The sequence below is a fragment of the Capsicum annuum genome, chromosome 3 (assembly GCF_002878395.1).
Source record: "Capsicum annuum cultivar UCD-10X-F1 chromosome 3, UCD10Xv1.1, whole genome shotgun sequence".
Taxonomy (NCBI): Eukaryota; Viridiplantae; Streptophyta; class Magnoliopsida; order Solanales; family Solanaceae; genus Capsicum; species Capsicum annuum.
The window spans coordinates 221,422,847-221,434,865 of NC_061113.1; positions in this window are offsets into that span (position 1 = coordinate 221,422,847).

Below are 12,019 nucleotides of genomic sequence, written 5' to 3' on the forward strand. Positions count from 1 at the left end.
TGGTAAGAAACTGCTTCTTGGAATATGTTCTTCGTTAAATGAGCTTTCTTATTCCTTAGGGGCCTTAAAGGTTCCCTGAGGTCCTCCTGTGTCCCCTTTATTCATGTTTACTCGATAATTTTGATCATTTAGATCAAGTTCTTCTAAAGCATAGACTAGTTCGTCTAGTTCATTCATTTTCTTCCTTTTCAACTAGGTCTTCTACTTTTATTTTAGAAGTAGATGCTTCTTCTTTATCATTATTATTAGAAATTTTTTTCTAATTTTTCTAAATCTTCTTTTTGTTTTATTTCTAAAAATCTATATATAATTTTTTCATCTAAACTACCTTGTTGATAGTTTCCTTTATTTGAGATTCTAGGGGTAAGAATATCATTTCTTATTCTTTTTCCTAATTCTTTATTGAAAATATCTGTTCTTTCAATAATTTTACCCATATTAGCTGGTGAATTATTCTTAAGTATTTTTATCTCTTCTTCTATTAAATTTACCTTAAGAGTTATATGCCTTTGCATAGCTAAAAGGTCATCTAAATTATTTAAGACTTTTTCCTTAAATTCGTTGCTATTCATTTTTAAACAGATTATTATCTAATTTGAATTCTAGATGCCAAATTTCTTGTTCTAAAAGGAAAATAGTTTTCTTTTGATGAAATAATGATTGTTTGCATACTCCTGCAAATTGATTATATGCATATCTTTCTTTTCGGATGTCAAGTTCTTGTTTTAATTCTGGTAATAATTTCAAAGCTTGTTCTTTATTCATATTGATTAGATGAATGTTAGAAATCAATACTTCCAACGGTCAGGCGGATGTTTAAAACTGATCTTATCATAATTAGGTGGTATATTCCTCATTCTTCTAGATTTTAGATGAATTATTAATTTTGCCTCTAAAGTAGAGATCAAAGTAATTAAATAATTTAATCTTTGAGGATCTTCTTTTGTTTCATTCAATTGTTTGTATTCTAAATAGTTACTATTTAGACTATTCTTGACCCTTTTAAAGATCTTTCTATTATTAAAAGGTCTTCTCATTAAAATTACTTAACAACTAGGCTTTGATACCAATAAAATGGTGTTGTTCGCAAACAGGGTAAATGTGCGGAATAATTTGACAACAATTAATCAGTATGATAGCCATCATCATATTCATAGGGCCAATAATCATTATCATCAGAATATGTCCAAAAGTCATCTTCATCTGAATCTATATGAGAATAATTATGGATAGACCATTGTTCTTGAACAAGCGGTTCTATAAGGTATATATATATATATATATATATATATATATATATATATATATATGACTTATTAGGTATGTCTCTTAATTTCTTTTTAATCTCTACAAATTAACAAACCTATTATTTCAATTATACAAATTCTTAATTTCTCCTAATAACATTTAGTTCAAACTTGAAGATTCTTGTAAATTAAAACACATTATGTAGGATTTTTGTTTGTAACTAAGATTCGATTATTTTTCATGTTAGTTACTACTGTTTCTATTTTATGAGTATTTTCTTATCGGTTAGATCGAAAATCGGACCGTTAAGGACTAAAAATTGATAAACCAAAAACCGATAAAAAAAATATCTTATTGGTTTGGTTATTGATTTAGCATATTTAAAAATCAAAAATCGATAAACCAAACAGGTAATATGTAAAACCGAACCGAACCAAACCAACCGATGCACACCCCTACTCATATAGGCCAAATGCGCTGTAAAATGATCCAAAACTACAATGGGCAAATCATATAACTATACAATGTAAGAGTCAATATTACAAAAACTACGACTGGTTTTTAATTTACAAAATCTACCAAAGATATAAAAAAAAAACAGTTAAACTAGCATGATTTAAGGAGAAAATTTAATGATTGATATTTTATCTTATAAATTCTCCTACTTTATTATTCAACTAAGTTTTTTAATAAAAAATAGTAAATAAGATAACCAAACAACAAATTTATTTGATATTTTTTTATGTTTTTAAATTTGATTTATTTAATTCAATGAACATTAATTTTTAATACTTCTAAGAAAAAATATCATTAATGATAATAAATTCTCCGATTGATTCAAACCACATCTTATACAAATTTCATACACCATAAAATTATTAATTCACTTATTTCTATATCGATCAAACACCATAAAAATATATCAATTTCTATACATTTTAGACACCACAAAATTATCGATACACCAATTTCTATATATTTCAGACACTATAAAATTATTATTATTGATACACCTATTTCTAAAGAGTTCATACACTATAAAATTATTGATACACCAATTTCTAAGACACCTTAAAATAAATTGATGATATACCAATCTTTATACAATTTAGACACCATAAAATTATTAATATATCAATTTTTAACTATTTCAAAAATCATAAAATTATTGATACACCAATTTTTGTACAATTCAAACACCCTAAAGCTGGTGATACACCAATTTCTATACAATTCATACGTCAATTTCTATGCAATTCATACACCATGATATACTCTTTCACAACAATTTTTATACAATCCAGACACCATAAAGCTATTGATACACCAATTTCTATATAATTCAGACACCATAAAACTAGTGATACATCAATTTCTATATAATTCATACACCAAATTTCTATATAATTCATACACCATAATATACTCATGGGACAATAAGATGACATTGTTGATCTTATGTCATGAAGTTCTAAAAACATATGCCAATTAAACAAATTTCTATACATGAAGTTGTCGCCTCCGATAATGATCGAGTGCTTGGATGTTAATTCACCCAGTTCGATGAATCGGGCCAGGTACAATTTTGTACTCATCTGGATTGAAAGGGACTATGGTTAGGTATTCTGCAGGGATGATTTGGTCATTGTCGATGTTGTCGCTGACGATGTAGCAAAGGCATGGAATGTGGTGGCTTTCAGTGTGACTGTGGTGAATGAACGGATAGGTGTGATGGTGGGGGTTTTCGGAGTGGTGGCAGAATGAAAAATTAAGGGATAATTGAATAAGATTGATGGAAGTTTGATGGAGGGAGAAGGTTGATAGAGGCGGTGCGTCAGAAGTAGTGATGGAATTGGAAAGAGTTGCAGAAGCCTACATTGATGAAAGATTGGTTAAATGGAAATTGAAGCCGCCATTGATTTGCCCTTGAAGGAAAAATCACATAAATATTATGCACATTAATGGATGAAATCTTGGTTACAAAATGGATGAAATCACATAAATATTTACAAAATATAGTTTTGCCATTGTTGAAAGCTTGGTTAAAATGAAAATTGATACTAGTAATTTTTTGTAAGAGATAGTGTATTAAAAGGTGGGGAATTGTCATTAGCTATTGTTGGAAGTCATTTTGTGCACATACATAGTTGATAGATTTTGTAAATAAAAATTATATTTTATAGATAAAAAATAATATGGGTATGTTTTGTAATATCGATTCTTAAACTGTATATTTATGTGATTTTTCCAACTACAAATCCGACCAACTGATTTAAACACAAAGATCTCCTCATATTAGAATTAATGAAATTACAACGTAGTAATGGTTAATTTCTATGATAATAAAACAATTCTATTGTACTTAATTATTTCTTCTTTTTCTTTTGAAAGGAAAAAGTTAATCACTCGAAGTCTTTTTAACTTTTTCCTTTTTATTTCTGAAAAACGTGGTAAATCAACATGACATCAAACATTTAGTCAATCGGGTGTGCAAACAAAGTCTCACATTGATAGCTAAAAAATAAAAAAATCGCCTATAAGGTGAGTAACGTTTTAAAAAAATAACATGAACTTGACTCAAAACAAATAATATCAAATCGTATAAAATATTCTTATCGTGTTAGCCCAATTTATATATGGCTTTGAAGTATATCAGAATCCAATATGTGAAGCTGATTGAGTGTATTTGTTGAATACAAACAATTAAAAACATATATTGAAGTGAACTTCGACGAAGTTTCTTTACCGACTTTCGGTGTTTGAGATGGGTTCAGCTCTGCTTCATTACTCTTTTGCTTAAGTGATTATCAATGCATTTTTTGATGGTTGATATGACTATTAACTACAAATGTTGAAATTTTTTAAGGAATCCATTACAAGATTATAAGTAAATCATTAAACGGCGATATAAATATAGAAGAACAGTAAAGATACTAACCTTGTTTCATATCATGAACTGATTAGAGGAAAATTTGATCTTCTAGACCTTGAAGAGTGCTCTTTCTTGGTGTCTTTTATGAGATGGAGAGAAAAGAGAGAATCTACGTTTTCTGATTTAGGGACCAAAGCTTTAATAAGAATTCTGAAGTGCTTTTTCAGGGAAGGTAATTTTCAAAAGTTTTCATGGAGCAAAAAGCTGAATGAATTTCAACTTGTCTAAAATAAACTCCTTATACTAATAGATATTTATATTTTAGACCCACTTTGTTAATACTTTATTAGATCATAAAATGAATTTCTATTTATGTATAATATATTAATACGTGAGCCCACAAAATAGAAATTACTAATAATCTCCCACTTGGACCACATATATTTCTGAATAATCGCACATAGATGAAACTTTAGTGTGCATAAACTTTTGCTATCTTAACTGAATTATCTATAAATAATTTGGTCCATGGATACTATTAATATAGGATCAAAGCAGTTTTCGTTGCATATATTCGAAACTAAACCCATCGATGATCACAAATATCAGCAATAATAATGATATGGATCAAATACGAAAATTACATGTAAAATGATCTAAGCCATGTCTATTTTCACGTGATTCTATCTTATGACTTTAATAGTCCAAATTTTCTTTCTTATACCTTATTCAAAACTGCAATAGAAAGTTAATATTTTTATTTTTTCAGAGTTATCAATAAACACATGAAATTCATGAATTTCATAAAATTTTAATTTATATAGAAAATAAACTTTAACATGTCAAAAACATAAACAAAACAACAAAATCTAAATTAAAATGGCTCATTATCAAATTTGACAACACTCATATGAGCCATATACCCATGGAACATTTAAGGTGTCCAATTTTTCGTGAGTGAATCCGCAATTCTCGAGTTTGTACTACTATGTTCAATTAATACAAGATGACTTTGAACGTTTTCTTTTACAACTAAAAACTTAATATCTATGTACTTTGATTTAGATGAACTGTGATTGTTCTTCGACTATCATTCTACAAATTTATTATGACAATATTAAGTTATTGACTATTTTCATTTCCCTGATCAAATTTTTTAATCATATTTTCTAATTTGGTGTTTTATAGCAGGCTAAAAATTTTAATTTCGTAATTAAAAAAAAAGCTATTAATGTTTATTCCATTTTTTTTAGAAAAAAATAATTTTTCATTGCCAACATGAAAACATAACCTGATCTAGATTTCTTATTATTAAGACATCCAGAAAAATTTGAATCGAAATATCCTACTATCTTTAAGTGATCCAACTTTCTATAAGTGAGTGTGTAATCTTTCGTTCGTTGGAGATACCTCATAATCCATTTTTTTTTTTAATTTTTCAGTGAATCATTTTCGAGTTACTTAAATATCACCTCAATATTTTTACTATGTCCGCAATATCTAGATGCATACAAACTTGTGTGTACATGAGACTCCCACTGTTGATGCATATGAAATTTTAATCGTCTCTTTCTTTTTTATGTTTAAATTTAGACACTGACGCAAATTAAATTTGTCCCCTTTTACCACAAGTGTATATCCTGGTGCTCAATTTTACATGCCAAATATAATTAGCACAATTTATGCTAAGTCCTGGGGTGTTGCTCAGTCTTTGATCACCTTAAGGATCATTGAAAAAAATATAGTTAGCGCCTTATCAATATAAGTCTTTTGCAATAGTTCAAGAACGTTTCTAGTATGAGCTTTATGGATCTCTATACTTAGAACAAAGGACGTCTCATCAAGATCTTTCATTTCAAAGTTATCAGATAAAAATTTCTTGATTTCATGCAATAAATTTATATCACTGCTTGTCAGTAGATTGTCATCTACATATAGCACAAGAATAATAAATTTGTTCTCATTGAACTTGAGGTATATGCACTAATTAACCGTATTTTTCTTAAAACCAAAGAAGTTATCACCTGGTCAATTTTTTGTACCATTGATATAATGTCTAGTTTAAATAATATATAAACTTTTTAAGTTTACATACAGGGTATTTTAAATCTTGAGACTCAAAGGTTTCTGGTTGAACCATGTATATTATTTTTTCAATGTTTCTATTGAGAAATGCAATTTTTATGTCCATTTGATATAACTCTAAATCATAATGAGTTGTAAGTACCATAATGATCTCAAAAGAATCTTTCGATGAAATTTTATGACAAAAATCTCTTTAAAATCAATGACTACCTTTTGAGTGAATCCCTTGACAACTAGGCACACTTTATATCTTTCGATGTCATCTTTTGAATCAAGTTTGATTTTAAAAATTTATTTACAATAATTGATTTTGATCCCTTTGGCAACTTAACAAAATCCCAAACGTCGTAATCTTTCATAGACGTCAACTCATCTTTTATGACTTCTATCAATCTAGCAGAGTTTCGATATGATTTCACTTTACTAACAGTTATAGGATCATCTTTCAATCCCATGTCAAAAAATCTTGTTCTTGAAGAAAAATAACATAATTATTCGAAATTATATTTCTTCTTTCTCTATTAAATTCTTTTTTTAGGCACTTTAACTTGAGGTTGTTGAACGTTTTCTACATAACTCTGATTTATAGGTTGAAAATATTTAGTAAAACTATCTAATCATTTTCACTAGTAGAAGGGATATTATTAAATTCCTTTTCAGACATAATTTGTTTGTTTTGATTGCTCCCACTATAATCAACATCCTCAAATAATTTGACATCTTCTGTTTGAAAAAATGAATCTATTTGAGAAATCGTAAAATTTAAAATCTCACAATTTTTAATTTGTACTTAGTATCTAAATTACTTGACTGTAGGTTTTCATTACTACACGAGGTCTGTATGTTTAATTTGTATAACTTATTAATAAGAGTATCAATTTCAATAATATTAGAACTTAAAACAATACTACAAATCTCATTTCAATTATATCCATATACGTCCAAACAAGAAATAGAAATTAAATTTCATCTAAGTAACGATACAATAAATAATTTCTCTAATTTTAAATAAAAATCAGTGTCTAAGGAAATTTTAAATACATAGCTTCCGTAACTGTTTTATTATCATTGCCAAACTACATGTATCTTTGGCTCCTTAGATAAATTTTTTTCATGTCGGTAAGTAATCGGAACATTCTTTCTTTCTATGACCATGTTTGCTACAAAGGAAACATAATGATTTTCTTTTGACTGCAGTTCGTTTAGTCTTAATTTTTTTCGTTTCTTGCAACGATTTTAGCCCCAAAGGTAAATGTCAAATGAACACTTTCAATTTGCTCATGTTTAAGTCTATCCTCTTTTTGCACATATTGAGCTATAAGCTCATTCAAAGTTCTGTGCTTAAAGTTTATCCCATTAGGCATGAGAATATTGTTCATATTGACAGATATAGAAGACACTATAAAATAAAATAAATAAGGATCACGATTAATCATTCAAATAGATCATGCATACGTGCAGATAATTGAATTAAATAAATTTAGGGGGAAATGATAAACAAATCAAAAATAATATTTGTAACACACACATATATAAAAGTAGGTCCATCTCCAAATACCTAACATAATATTATCATTTAGTCTTTGGATAGAAATAATAACTTGTAAGTGGTACTCTTATACATGATTCATGAACATTGATTACTAAAGTGGCCTAACAATATATCTCTTTTGGGACCGACACATTATGAACATGCATTATAAATGTATCATATATTCATGATTATTCAAAATTTGGTCAAAATAAGCTTGTTAAACGGGTCGGGTAATGAAAACGACCCGGTTTGATCCGACCCAGTAAGCCCAAGGGCTTTAGGGTACCGGTCTGATTTTTTTTATTTTGGGACCGGTTAATTCGGCTCGGACCCAAACCGGTTAGGGCCCACCGGTTAACCGGTTCGATCCGATTTTATTTTATTTATTTTTAAATTTTTTGGATTTTGGGCCAAACTAGCCATTAGTCCAACGGCTATATAGCCGTTTTTGGATCCAAACGACTAGTTTGGGCCCATTAATTAAAAAAAAATTACTTTTAAAATTATTTTTTAATTTTAAAATTTTTTCTATAATTACCCTACACCTTCAAATCATTTTTCGCACAATTTTTAACTCTCAAATCTCATTCTCTCTCAAATCTCAATTCTCAAATATTCTATAAATTTAATTTCCTTAAAGTGCTCACTTTAATTTTTTAATTTTGCAATTACAAAGTACGAGTGGAAGTTTCTAAAGTCGCAACCTTCGGATACTTTCAAAATTTGGTATTGTCGTTCCATCTCTTACGTTTAATTTTTATTTAGTGTATTAATTGTTGAATATTTAATTTTATTATATTTCTGTATTTTGAATTTTTTTAGTTTAGTTTATATTATGGATAAATTAAGAAACCTCGCTACTAAAGGTATTAAAATTTTTTGTCCTGAAAGCAGTAGTGGTAGTAAAAAGCAAATTACTAGCGGTAGAGGTAGTTCAAGTAGTAGATATACTTGTGTGCCTCCGACACTGCTTAGTCAAACTTTTGAGGAAGGAGTAGGTGTACCTTTAGGTGTAGGTGCTCACGATATGAATTATGTAGAAGCTCAGAAAAATTACGGTATAGACTAAGAAAATGAAGTAGATGCGGTTAATTTAGACGAAGATGATGAAAATATTGGTGAAACACCCGTAGTAGGAAATGCTAACGTTAAATCTGAATCGGTTAATCTCTCTTCCCGTCCTCCCCGTACCCAAGAGCTCGTAAAACAACTAGTATTGGATGGCAATTTTTTGAACGTATATCAGATACTGAGGTGCAATGCAATATTTGTCAACAAATATATAAGCATAAAAGCGGAGGCAAGCAAGGGGTTACGGGTACGTTAATGAGACATATAGGTGATGCTCACGAAAGAGAGTTAAATATTGCATGAGGTGGTGGGGATGTTGGTGGGCCAACGCAAACTAGAATGGACCCAGCAACCGATCAGGTAACGAAGAAGTATAATAAATTGAGGGAGTAGGAAGAAATAGCTAAAATGGTAGCTGTGGATTGTTTGCCTTTTAGTTTTCCTTCTTCTGATGCCTTTATTCATTATATTCAAGCAATTTATAATCCTATGTTTAATGGTGTTCCTAGAAGTACTTGTCGATCTGATATTTTTAGATTTCATTCACAATATTGTTTTTATTTATCAACATTGTTAAAAAATAGTCTATGTAGATTGTCCCTAACTTCTGATCTTGGTCGTGCTGTAAATAAAAATATTATTTAACCGTTGCTTGTCACTGAATGGATAGTAGTTTTGTGATGCAAAGACGTATTCTTTCTTTTTTATATGATGAAGATCGTAAACATACTGAAAATTTTATTGTTGATTCTATTGTTAAAGTTTCCAGATTTTATGGTATCGAAAATAAATATGTATTGCTTTTGACAATGCTTCTAACAACAAGACTGCTATAAAAAAATTAAAATCTAAGCTATCTCCATCGTCGCCTGAAATTTTTCATATGAAGTGTGCATGTCATATATATAATTTAATTTTAAAAGATGGTCTTGAGTTTTTTGACCTTTATATTGAAAAAATCCATCTTGCTATTGATTTTATTTAAGGAAATAATTGAAGAAAAAGAATTAGAGAATTTAAAGTTAAATGTCAAGAAAATGGACTTGCTCCGATATTGATGCCTGAGGAAATTGATATTAGATGGAATTCTACATATGATTTTTTAGAAACTTGTTATAAATATAGAGTTCCTATTACACTAGCTTTTAACCAACATTGCGGTTCATTTACTGATTCTGCTGATTGCATGCTACATGATTCTGATTGGGTTGTAATTAATGATCTTATTAAATTTTTAGAAAAATTTTATGTAGCTACGGTTGAATTTTTCGGTGCTTATTATCCTACTATTTGTAACATTTTGGCATATATAGCCGATATTTCTGGTTTGCTCAAAGAATATAAAAATAAAGAAGGTTATAAAGAAGCTGTTGGTGCCATGTTTACTAAATTTAAAAAAAAAAAAATTCAATCCCCCGTATTTACTTGGTTGGTGCTATGCTAAATCCGTGCATGAAATATAATACTATGTGCCACTTTAGTACTTTTATTTATGCTAACTTAGAAATAAATACTAACAATGATTCTAAACAAGTACAACCTGATTTGTGTATGACTATGGGTGATGTGAATGAATACATAGAAAAATTATATAATCACTATGCTGATTTATTTGATTTAGCCGTACCTACAAATATCACTCCAACTGTCGCTCGTCTTCTTCCTGAGGAGCCATTATCTCCTAAAAGGCCGGAACATAGTGATTTTCCTGATTCCTTTTTTGATTTACCTTATTGGAACATGTTGATGACAGAGCTTACATATCAACTTATCGAGAAGAGCTGAAATATTATCTTCGTTCGCCGCCAGAGGTTCGTAGATGACGGATCAACACGTTTGATTGGTGGAGGAGTAATGAAACACAATATCCTATGCTTTCAAGATTAGCTAGAGATATCTTGAATGTTCCAATATCAACCGTTGCATCAGAGAGCGCCTTTAGTCAAGGACGACAACAGCTTGGAGATAACCGACATTCATTAAAAGCAATGCAATGAATGTTCTAGTTTGCCTCAGAGATTAGATTAGAGCAGAAAGAAGAAACCAAGGAATGGAACTGGCGCCGAACAGCGAGCTGAAACTTGAAGAAATTATGTCTTCACGGGAGAACTCAGCAGAATCAAGTCCAATGCATGGTTTTGCCCCCGTTGACTTTGACTATCCTATACAAGTTCCCATTAATATTAACATGAATGAGTTGGAAAAAATGATGCATAATTTGTAGATTTTTCATTCATGTAAATTATAAATTTTAGATCATTTCGCAATCAATAAAATTCAACATTCATTCACTCCTTAGTCCTTATTTTGTAATTTTTTTTATTTAATGATTTAAATTGAATTTCTACTTTAAATTAAAAACTTACTTCTAATATATGATTAATTTACTACCAAGTATTATTAATTTATTATATTTAGTAGCATATACTTTGTATATTTGTGTATATATCTTCTATAGATGTGTATATTTAATATAAACATGTGTATATGTTTTGTAAATTGTATATATATTGTAGTATGTGTTTTATTTAAAGTAGTACATATATATTGAATGGTGCGTATATGTGTGTATATATCTTCTATAGACGTGTATATTTAACATATACATGTGTATATGTTTTATAGATTAGTATATAACTATATATATATATATATATATATTGTAATGTATATATACATTGTAGTATATTTTATTTAAAGTAGTACATATACATTGAATGGTGCGTATATATGTGTACATATCTTCTATAGACATGTATATTTAACGTATACATGTGTATAAGTTTTATAAATTAGTATATAACTATATATATATATATATTTATATATATAAATATATATATAGTTATATATATATATATGTATTGTAATGTATATATATTGTAGTATATTTTATTTAAAACAATACATATGTATTGAATGGTGCGTATATGTGTGTATATATCTTCTATAGACATATATATTCAACGTATACATGTGTATATGTTTTATAAATTAGTATATAACTATAATATATATATATATATATATATATATATATATATATATATATATATATATTATAATGTATATATATTGTAGTATATTTTATTTAAAATAGTACATATATATTGAATGGTGCGTATATGTGTGTATACATCTTCTATAGACGTGTATATTTAACGTATACATGTGTATATATTTTATAAATTAGTACATAACTATATATA